Below are 12,266 nucleotides of genomic sequence, written 5' to 3'. Positions count from 1 at the left end.
TAAACTTGAAAACATAGTGATAGAAACTTTACAAAATGGGGGGAAAAAAAAAAGGAAGAGAGAAGCTCTGAGTTGTGAGACAACTTTGAGGCCAAATATTCATGTCACTTTAATCTCTGAAAAGAATAGGACAAAAACAGTATTTGAAGAAAGACTGGCTGAAAATTTTTCAAATTTGATGAAGATTATAAACCCACAGATCCAAGAAGCTCAACAAACTCCAAGCACAAGAAACATGAAGGAAACTACACCAAGGCACATCATAATCAAATGTCTTAAAACCCAATGATAAAGACTCTAAAAAGCATCTAGAGGGAAAAAAAAGAAAATACATTACATCCAAAGGAACAAAGGTAAGAATGGAGGCAGATTTTTCTTTTAAAACAATGTAAACTAGAATACAATGGAGTAACATCTCTACAATACTTAATGGGAAAAATCTGTCAACATAAAATTCTTTACTTTGTACAAAAGGCAAAATAAAGATTTTTTTTTCAGGCATTTAAAAGATAAAAGAATTCATTATCAATAGATCTAAATTACAAGAAATGTTAAATACTTCAAGCAGAAGGAAAATGATAGCAGACGTAAATCTGAATCCACATAAAGAAAAAAAGGGTACTGGAAGTGATAACTAAATGGGTAAACATAGATTTTTTTTTAACTTATAATTTAAATTACTTTAAAAGATCACTGACTATTTGAGCAAAAGTAACACAAAACTATTGTAAGGTTTAAAACTTGCATAAAAGTAAAATTTATGATAAAAATGGCACAAGAGTCAGAGGAGAGAAATGGAAATACACTGTTGTAACATCCTTATACTATACATAAAGTGGTGAATTATCACTTGAAGGTAGACTGTGATAAATTACGATGTGTACTATAATCTGGGCATAGCTTCATGTTCACAGGATAGGCTATTTTGTGCAAGAAGCCCAAGTGGAATGTAGAAACACATGATGCAGCCAAGGTTCATGGTGAGGTACATACAAGGTACATTGTGGCTGTAGCCATTTCTGTCCTCCATCCTTCATTTATACATCTGATTCCCATGAGGAACAGCTCACTAGAATTTGATAATGATAGGGCTACCTACCAAATGGCACCATGAAGATATTACCTTTTAAATATTCTTCTAGTTTATCTTTGTTATCTTTGATCAAAATATTATAACTTGTTACACTATTATGTGAATTACATTTATTTTATTAATTAAAGCTGATTACACTTGTACTTAACAGTTCTATCACAGTCCTTATAATTTCAAATTTTCTCCCTTTGGAAAGGTAGGGGACAGTAAGACGTGCCTTGTCATAATTATCTTAAGGGAGTATAAAATCTCAAGAAGGTTTTTTGGAAGGGGTCTCTACTGTTTGACTTATTTCGACAGTCCAGATACCTTTAAAAAATGGCAGAAAATCTTTGGATGGGCCTAACTCTGGCATTGTTATCATGTTGTTTTTCAATGCCAAGCCCCTGTGGGCAAAAATATGTTGATTTTAACAAGTCTGGACAAAGTTTAGAGGCTTGTGTTCTCCCCAACAAGATGACAATGTGTTGGTCCAGATCCAATTCCTGATCTCATTCTGGAAAGGTGAGCTGTGCTCTTGAAACAATGACCTTCTCTTGAAGCTGCTATCAGGATATTCAGCAGCAGTGCCCCAAAGGACCTGTACACCTTAAAAGGAATTCTGTGAGATTTCTCATGGCCTAGAGAGGCCCAGAACAATGGTAATTACTGCTGACAGAAACATTTTCCTGTTGACAGACAGAATTAGCTAGCATGGTATGTCAGGTGCTAGGTTATTGGCTGTAGAGTGCTTTATATTCTTCTGTTGTTAGATGCAGTGTTCTATAGAGGTCAGTTACATCGAGTTAGTTGAGAGTATCGTTTAGGTCTTCTATATCCTTTTGGAATCTTCTCTGTGTAAGCTCTATCCATTATTACAAGAAACTGCTAAAATATCTTGATTACAATTGTATGTTTCTTTTTTCTCCTTGCAGTTCTATCATGCAGTTTTTGCTTCATGTTTGGAAGCTCTGTTATTACTTGCATAAGTGTTTAAGATTTTTTACAACATTATTAAATGACCCTCTTTATCCCTGGTAATATTCTTTGCTCTGAAATCTAATTTATCTGATATTAATACAGCTACTACAGCTTTCTTTAGTGTATGATATCTCTTTTCCATCAATTTACTTGGAATGTATTTATGCCTTCATATTTAAAGTAGGCTTCTTGTAAAAAGCACACAGTGGGTCTTATTTTTTAATACAACACGTCCATCCTGTCTTTCAATTGGTATATTTTGACCATTTACATTTAATGTGATTGTTGATACGGCTGAGTTGAATCTACCATCTTGTTGTTTTATATGTGAAAGCTGCTTCTTTGGTCTCTTTTTCACCCTTCTCTGGCTTAAATCTTTTTATGATTCCATTCTATCTCTATTGTTGATTACTATGTGCATACAATTTGTTAATTTAATACTTGTCTGGTCTGCCAGCATAACCATTTTGATTAATTTTTCAATTAAAAAAAGATCTTCAATCACACTGGTAAAAGGAAAATATAACTGGGAATGTGTTTATACATGTCTGGAATCTTGAACTAGGATCTACACTCTATTGAAATTATCTTATTCATATATCTATTCATACAAAGAATTAAACACTATGAAAATCTACTTGGAGGCCAATTTGCGCCAGGCAAAGAGCGGTCAGTGAGTCTAAGATAATGATCAAGAGATGAATACGGAGGATGCAAACATCAATTAGTGAGTTAGAGACCTACTGTGTGTCGAGCATGGAGATTGTGTGTGTGTGTGTGTGTGTGTGTGTGTATAAAATTTATGGAATTTTCACCACAGCTCTATATGGTAGTTTTTGCAAAATTTCACAGATGCATAAAGCAAGACCCAGATGACAAATTATTGAACAAGTTTATACAGTAATGCAAATAGCAAATAGGAGATCACACACTAGAACCCAGATCTGTCTGACCTAAAGCCTGTTTACAGACAATAATAGCACAGATGACCTCCAGATCCAGGACAGTTATCAGAAATGATGTCCCTAGCAACTAACCGAGAGCTAACTAGCATCACCAAATAAGTGCTCAGTCAGTATTTGTTGAATGAATGAATGAATGAATGAATAACAAGGTATGGATGTGAGGACAAAGACAGACTCAAATACTGCCTACTTCATTAGAAGTGTCTGTGCTGATCCAGTCATAGAGGTATCTCCTTTTATAAAACTCGGTCCCAAACCCACCCTTAACATGCCACACAACTCTTCTGGGAGTAACTCTTAAATCATTATCTCCTCCAGAAAAAAATTTCTGCATTTCTAATCTACTGGGGAGCCAATAAGGACCGTTTTTCTTCAAAGTTGAGATCAGTTCCACTAATGATAGCTTAGTTAAAGAAAGAACAACTTTTCTTCAAAAGTTAGTAACTAGCTCTAGATATAAGCACGCTAAGCGATAGGCTTAGCATCTCCAGCCATATGGTGGGCCTGGTACTACATCAACTCAAAGAAAGTAACTGTAGATGCAGCCTGGTTTTAGTTCAGGCCTACACTCAGTAGGACTTCTTGAGGAGGCAGAATTACTTAAACAGGATGAAAGTTCTGTTATCAAACCACTTTAGGATTGATTTTTAAAAGGTGATATGAATTTGTATGTGGACCAAGAAAGACACCAAAGGCATTCCCCGATGTTACCACACAGCCTACAATGGGATCCCTGACAGAGTATAGGAAGTAAAGGTAAAATCTAAGCCAAGACCTAGCCTGACAGAGTATTTCAGGTCTCCCAAATCACGGTTTGAAGCCGAGTTAAGAATCACACAAGAGTAGGACCAGTCAGGCTCTTGGAGCTGCTCTCTGTCTCCTTTCTAGGCTTGTGCCTCTATTCTCAAGATTAGACATAGACAGTAATCCACGTTTGCAAGGAATCTAGGTCACAACATTGGTTGCTAGAGCTGCTGCAAACAAGGATCTCAGTGCAGCGTAAAGATGACCCACCTGTCCAATCAGGTGCTCCCCTTTGCCCCTGATTTCACTACTCAAGACTCAGAGCTATAACTAAGTTATTATTTTTAATAAAACTGTAATCATCTCTCACATTTGAATAGTGCTTTACAACTTATAGAACACTTTCATTTCCACTATGTCATGGACAAGGCCAAACAGGCCTGACATTAGGGCAAATAAATAAAAGCAAGAACCACCTTAAAAAAAATTAGGAAAAAAAATAAAGCCACCTTGAGTATAAACACTGAAAATCCAAGAAGAAAATAAAATTGAAAATTAGAAACATAAACCTATAACCATGGCCAAAAAGGAGAGAAACAAGTGGATCAAGAACCTACAGAGCAAAGCAGCATACAAATTGGAGCAATCAATATGAATCACAGGAAAACCAAAGCTACAGATCAAAATCTAAACCACACCAGCCAATTCTGAAATAACCACTTATGTCTCTGAATATAGGAACAATGTGACTTCTCTGAGATAAATCACTGACACTAATTACCTGCAAAGATTTGGTGAGCACACAGCCCCGATTTTACTGAGGTATCAAGGCACTGTAAGAAACCTTAACTCAGGCAGAGTGTTCATTCCTGGATTGTTTTTCTAATTTTTTTTCTAATTCTGATCCACATTCAGAATGAAGTATCTCTAACTCAGCGTACTCACTCCATCCCAGTTATCAGCAGCACTTATTAAAGACCTATGGTGCACACTGCTGGGCCTACATCTCTCTGAGCTTCATCTCTGCTGTAGAGCACTGTGTGATGGTATCAAATGATTGTTATTTTATCAAATATGAAAGCTTTTTACAAATATAATAAAATATAAATACATCATAAAATATAAAATATCAAATTTTATTTATAAATAAACATATATTAAACATTTAAACATTTGTTAAATGTTTGTAAATAAGCAGGTCTGTGCCTTCTTGCTGGGATAATGGGGAGAGGGGAGGAGGGCCTGGTTGGGCTGGGTCATATTTGTGGACAGAGACAAACTCACAGTTTAATAGCGCACATCAGTTTACTTAATTGAAATGATTAGAAAGGGGGAACAACCTGCCCTCCCCAGAAGCCATCCTAGTGGGGTCATTTCAAAAAAATGTTCATGGTAGAACACTTTGGCTCTCCATAATTCAATTCAAAAGTCAAATTTAATTCATTCAGGTTAAAATGAGAAACAGCTCAGGATAGAAATTAACCAGAAGTTAAATTATTTGTTATATAGGGTAGTGTTATTCAGAGGGCATTCAATAAACTAAAACGGGCTATCAACCTATAGTTGGCTGAAGTCCTTCATCACTCTTAACAAAAAGAGAAGGATTTTCTGTAATAGATTTATCAATATTTGTTCATGTCACCTTCTAGTATTCTAATATTCTTAAGAATGGTTGGCTTTCTAAGCATTTTCTTGCTAGTTTGTTTGAATGATATGTATCATTGAGGTTGGGGTGATCAAATTTAACTGCTGCTAGACTCAGTCTCCTCATTTTTAAAAAATGTACCTTAGAAAACTATCACAAGGATTAAATGAGATAATGCACTTAAACATCTTAGTGCCCAGCACATGATGGGCATCCAGAAAATGTTTCTATCCTTGTTTGCTTTTTTTTTTTAAATCCTATTCTTGGCTAAAAAAAAAAATCGAATCAGTTTGGCATGCCCCAGATCTACATGATCATTGATTATAAATGAGTGGAAAGCCAGAGAGGAAATGTCTGTAGTTATATATACATTGGTACAATTCTATTGCCTATGTTTATGGGTTCACATATAGACCGGTTTTGAATTTTTTATAAAATTTAAGGTTCCTCAAAAGTCAATGATTTTCTATCTTACTTCTTTCATAATTCCCTTTAAAAACCTAGTGTATCTCATTCTAAACGAATACTCAGTCATGGTATTGGGTATATTTAAAATGTGCACACACATAAAGTTGCACTTCCTGTTGTCTGGAGTCATTAGGGAATGAGCTATCCATGCTTGTAAATATACCTGATAACCAAACCTACTGTATTATAAGTATTCCTCAGAATGTTGAGAAAATTTTAGATGAAGACATTTCTACCATTTTATGCATGTCCTCACCTTTTTATACCAAGTTCACTACATGCATCTTGATCTGCTTGGTTGCTCAGAAACAAGGAGTAAGTGTTCCAGGATTAGAATGTGGTACAGTTATGCCATCATGAATACTGAAAATGGGGTTTCTGCACAGATGTCCCATCTCCCAAGGAACAGCCATTAGCTACAGACCATACATTTGGAATCATATACTTGGACAGCTCTTTTTCTGTATTTTCTGGCTCTTGGTCAATATGACGGCTCACTGTATGTGTCAATTTGACTGGGCTACAAAATGCCCTGACATTAGGTCAAGCTTAATCCTGGATGTATTGTCTGTGAGGGTGTTTCTAGATGACATTAACATCTGAATAGGTAGACTGCCCTTCCTAATGTGGGTGGGCCTTATCCAATTAATTAAAAATTGAAATAGAACCAAAAGTTTAAGAAGACAGAATTCTTCCAGCCTGGCTGCTAAACCTAAGACCTTGGTCTTTTCCTTCAGACCCAACTGAAAAGCTGGCTCCTGGTCCTGCTGGGTTTCACATAGAAACTTACACCACCAGCTCTTCTGGTCCTCAGTCCTTCTGACTCTGCCTGCAGCTGCATTAGCTGGGTCTTCAGACTGCCAACTGCCCATCTTGGGACTTCTCAGACTCCATGATCATGTAAGCCAATTCTTTATAATATATATAGGATATATATTTTACTTATTTATTTCATATTTTACTTTATGTAATTACATAATAGATTACTAATAGGTTTACTTTATGTATTATATAATAGATTAATACTAAGTATTAATGTTCCTATATTTATTTTAATGTATTTACTATATTGTATATTTATTTTTATCTATACCAGATTTTATTATATATATTTATAAATACATTTATGTATATATTATAAAACGTGCTGGTTCTGTTTCTCTGGAGAAGCCTGATTAAATACAGTCATGTACCAGACCTAGACAAGAGCGATCTTTGCCCCAGGTCTTATAATTCAGAGAAGACTACCTATCACAAGCAAACAAAGTAAAAATACATTTATTAAAGACGACACTGGCACCTCTGTCATTCGAGACCCAGAATTCATTGTTGCCACACCACAACCAGTAACCCTGACCTGACCATCCAGTCCCATGATCAGCACTGTTTAGGCCCCAGGAAAATACCCACATCTTTCTCCCTGTACTCTCAAAACAGAAAGCAGCTGTGTTTGAATGCCATGAACATTTAGGGTTGCACTACTGTTGACATTGAGAGAGATACTACTTCAGAATGTGGAAAAATTGAGCATGAGAATTACTTGGCTAAAAGAATAACGTATAACCATAGGAGTTATCTTGTCAAATCTTTCCTCTTAGATAGCTTGAATTCAATAGATTCTTGCATAACTTTGGTTTCCCAGCAGGGCTGAGCATTCTTTTCATGCTTTTCTTTGTGTCCCAATTCATGACTTCAGAGGTACTCATGAATAAGCATGGTATTCACAAGAGTTGCACAGTGTGACTAGGGAACATTTTGCAATACTCAACAATGCACACTACCCTTAAATTTCTGTATTTCTATAAATTTAGGTGTAACATTCATGAAGGACAATACTGAATCTTTAGCTAAGCAAATAGATGGACATGAAAGGCTACAATTAAGAATAATTTTATTTTCTTAAAAATAAGATTTAATGACGTTTTCAAAAATTAAATTTCAAATGTCTGTTTTTATGTAACTTCTTTTTAAAATATTAATGCCACTAATTATAGTTTACATTTTATATTTGATTGTAATAATACTTTCAAATATTTTAGAAAAAAGTAACTTTCAAAAAGCATACATAAATATAATTTCAAATTTTCATTTTATATTTGATGTGCATTACATTTTTAAGAAAAAGATTTTCATTTGTGCACTTTTACTACAATTGTAGTTCTTATTCTTAGACTGCTACTGTTAATAGAAAACCAAATGTGTGAAAATCTTGATTATCATCCCGTAAGTGGTGATTTTTGTTAAACCTAAAGAAAACAAAATACATATATGCCTTTTATTACTTAGCCAACATCATTAACCATAAAAATGACTATGAAATGACTCAGATATGCACAGTAGACAATTATAAATTCTGTCATCTTTGATTTTCTGCCAAGCTTCAGTCATGTAACAAGAACAACTTTAAACATATCTGTCAGTTTCACCATTAGGAAGGTATAATTGTCAAGGTGGAAGGATAGACATATTTTATGTAACAGTCCACTAGTTTGATTTATAACTATAAAATATTTAGACATATGTTACATGGCCCTCCATATTCACTCTTGCCTTAGATCCCAAAAATATGTGGAGTAAGGCTATGGCCATATTCCCAATGTATCTAAGTTGCTAGATAAGTAACCTTCAAGGCTGAGGTGTCACTTATGTACATATGACCACACAAGTGACATTTTTGTTTTGTTTTTTTAAGTTCAAGAAGAGACATGGAGCACCTGGATGGCTTAGTAGGTTAAAGCCTCTGCCTTAGGCCCGGATCATGATCCCAGGGTCCTGGGATCAAGCCCCACATCAGGCTCTCTACTCAGCAGGGAGCCTGCTTCCGCCTCTCTCTCTCTCTGCCTGCCTCTCTGCCTACTTGTGATCCCTATCTGTCAAATAAATAAATAAAATCTTAAAAAAAAAAGAGACATATTGAATTTGGAGGTCATAAAAATATAGGGGAAATTTCAGGCAATCAGCTAGTACTTGAAGCATCAATTATGAACAAGTGAGAGGGAGGATGCCAGATATTCACCATTGAGGCTGCTATCTTCTTGACTCCTCAGGCTGCCTCTGTGTGATATAACACAGGGTTAGCATTGTAAGCCTTCCCCACCAACCTGCTATAGTGGCTACAATTCCCAAGAGTCTCCGATTGAGTCATGATAAACTTTAGGGATCCACTGAAAATACAAATGTCTATGATAGATAGCACAATAAAGCATTCTTAGCCACTAAGTCCTCATGTATATTTGTCCATTGGAATAGAGTTCACTGGTTCCCTGGCAATGGGTCCAGGAAGGTGAGGAATGGGAATGGTTGGTATCTTGGTGCTTGAAAGAAACACAAAAAGGGCAGGGGTTGGGGAGGTGGGTATATGATGGGCCAAAGGATTGAAAGGCAAATACTTCCTACTTCATAATTACTCCTTGGGCTGGCCCACTTCCTTGTTCTTAATCACCCTACGTGGTTCTCCAGCAACCCAGATCTCCTGGATATAACTGCATTTTTAGAAGGTTGGTGGGTGATCAAGAAGGAAAAGGGTGAGCCAGAAGTCCATGGGTGGGTAAAAGGTAAAACACTCAGGTACCCACAACCGTGAGTCATCTTCTTTTCAGAGAAGTCACCAGATTCTAGTGCTTCTGTGGCCTCCATCTCTGAGGAGAAGCAGGCACACTACTATCAAGGCCTCCCCTCAATATATGTAGGTAAATAATGGTGCTTAACTCACAAGAGCCCACTAGACCCGATTTGCAGAGTATAGGAAGGAGACATATAGTGCCACTGAAAGAACACTGAAATGGGAATGAGATCTGAGTCTTCATGAACTAATCTTGAATGAGTGGCCACATTTCTTTCTGCCTCAGTTTCCTCACAAAAAAAGTATAAAATAGTGTTGCCAAAATCCATTCTAGCTTTAACATGCTGGAGAGGGAAACTGGGGAAAGCAGTGACAAGGCTAGTGGGCAAAAATAACATCAGGCTGGTGTCCCATCTGGCCTGCCTGTTCAGGATGTACGGGCCAACGGGATAATGGAACACAGTGTAACCTTGCCACAGCCAGTCTCAGCTAACTAAAAGAAAGGGAAGTCATAATTTTGTGTGTGTTTTTGTTTTGTTTAATTTTTCAGGAACTCCTTCTACGAATTAAGTCGGGTAGAACTTTTTTTTTTTTAGATTAATAATTGACACATAACATTATATTAATTTCAGGGCAACATAACAATTCAATACCTCAATAGACTGCAAAATGATCACCACAGTAAGTCTAGTTAGCTAACATCCATCCCCAAGCATAGTTACAAATTTTTTCCTTGTAATGACAACTTCTCAGATGTCTCTTAGCAACTTTCAGATGTGCAACACAACATGATTAACTATAGTTACCATGCTGTACATGATATCCCATGACTGCCTTTATAACTGGATATTTGTCCTCTTTGACCACTTTAACCCATTTCAGCGTCCCCCTACCTCCCACCTCTGGCAATCACCAATCTGTTCTCTTTGAGTTCAGTTTTGTGTACTTTCCACATATAAATGAAATTATACAGTATTTGTCTTTCTGTCTGACGTATTTCACTTAGCATAATGCCCTCAAGGTTAATCCATGTTGTTGCAAATGGCAGAATTTCTTCTTTTGTAATGGCTGAATAATATTCCATTTTGTATATATACCACGCTGTCTTCACAATTCATCCACCAATGGACATTAAGGTCATTTCCATGTCTTGGCTACTATAAATAATGCCACAATGAACATGGGGTACAAATACCTTTTTGAGTTTGTGGGGTTTTTTATTCCTTCAGATAAATACCCAGAAGTGGAACTGCTGGATCATATCATAGCTCTATTTTTAATTTTTTGAGGAACCTCCAAATTATTTATGATAGTGGCTACACCAATTTACACTGCCACCAATAGTGCACCAGGGCTTCCTTGTCTCTAAATCCACACCAACACTATTATCTTTTCTTTCTGATAACAGGCATTCTAACAGATGGGAGGTGATACATCTCATTGTGGTTGTAATTTGTATTTCCCTCATTAAAGAAGTTGAATACCTTTTCAAGAACCTGTTGGCTATGTGTACGCCTTCTTTGGAAAGATGTCTATTCACAACTTGTGCCACTTTTTAACTGGATTGTTTGGGTTTTTTGCTATTGAATTATATGGGTTTTTATATGTTTTAAATACTAACCTCTTACCAAATATATAATTTCAAATATTTTCTCCCATTCCATAGATTGCCTCTTCGTTTTGTTAATGATTTCCCTCTCTGTGCAGAAGCTTTTTAGTTTCCTATAGTCCCCTTTGTTTATTTTTGCTTTTGTTCCCTTTACTTTTGGTTTCGAATCCAAAAAAAATATCACCAAGACCAATGTCAAAGAGCTTAATGCCTATGTTTTCTTCAAGGATGTTCAGTTGCAGGTCTTACATTCAAGTATTTCATCCAATTTGAGTTAATTTTTGTGTGTGGTATAACACAGTTCCAGTTTCATTCTTTTGCATTTGGCTGCCCAGTTTTCCCAACACCATGTATTAAAGAAATTGTCTCGGGCGCCTGGGTGGCTCAGTGGGTTAAAGCCTCTGCCTTTGGCTCAGGTCATGATCTCAGGGTCCTGAGATCAAGTCCTGCATCGGGCTCTCTGCTTGGCGGGGAGCCTGCTTCCCCCTCTCTCCCTCTGCCTGCCTCTCTGCCTACTTGTGATCTCTGTCAAATAAATAAATAAAATCTTTAAAAAAAATAGTTAAAGAAACTGCCTCTTTTCCCATTGTATATTTTTGGCTCTTTTGTCATAAATCAATTGACCATATACATATGGCTTTATTTCTGGGCTCTTTATTCTGTTCCATTCACCTAAATGTCTGTTTTTACGCCAATACCATATGGCTGATTACTATAGTTTTGTAATATAGTTTGAAATCAGGAAGCATGATGCCTCCAGCTTTGTTCTTCTTCCTCAAGACTGTTTTGGTTATTTGGGGTCTTTTGTAGGGAAGTCATACTGTTAACAAAATTATTTTTTCTCTATTTATCCAAGTGATTTGTATGTCCTTGAAACCTCTAGGATAAATAGGACACAACATCTAATAGAACTATGAATGCCTAACACCTCAGAAATAAAGATGGGGGAACTCCTCTCTCTAATTTTGTCTCTGGTTTGACTCAGCCTCCTCTGACTACAATCAACCCTTATCAAAGAAGAGCTTTTTTGAGTCCTAGAGTCTCACCTAGGTGGCAGCCTCAGTATCTTTGCACCCTGAACATCTGACCACTTGATTTGGCCACTAAATTTAAGATACTGAAAAAGAGACTTGGCTTCAGTATCCCTCCATTTTCCCATCTTTATAGTACAAATAGCACCATCTGTTTTCTTCTCTGATACACAGACAAGGGCTTGAGAA

This window comes from Lutra lutra, chromosome 9, assembly GCF_902655055.1.
Source record: "Lutra lutra chromosome 9, mLutLut1.2, whole genome shotgun sequence".
In the NCBI taxonomy this organism is placed as follows: Eukaryota; Metazoa; Chordata; class Mammalia; order Carnivora; family Mustelidae; genus Lutra; species Lutra lutra.
This window is presented reverse-complemented; position numbering follows the sequence as displayed.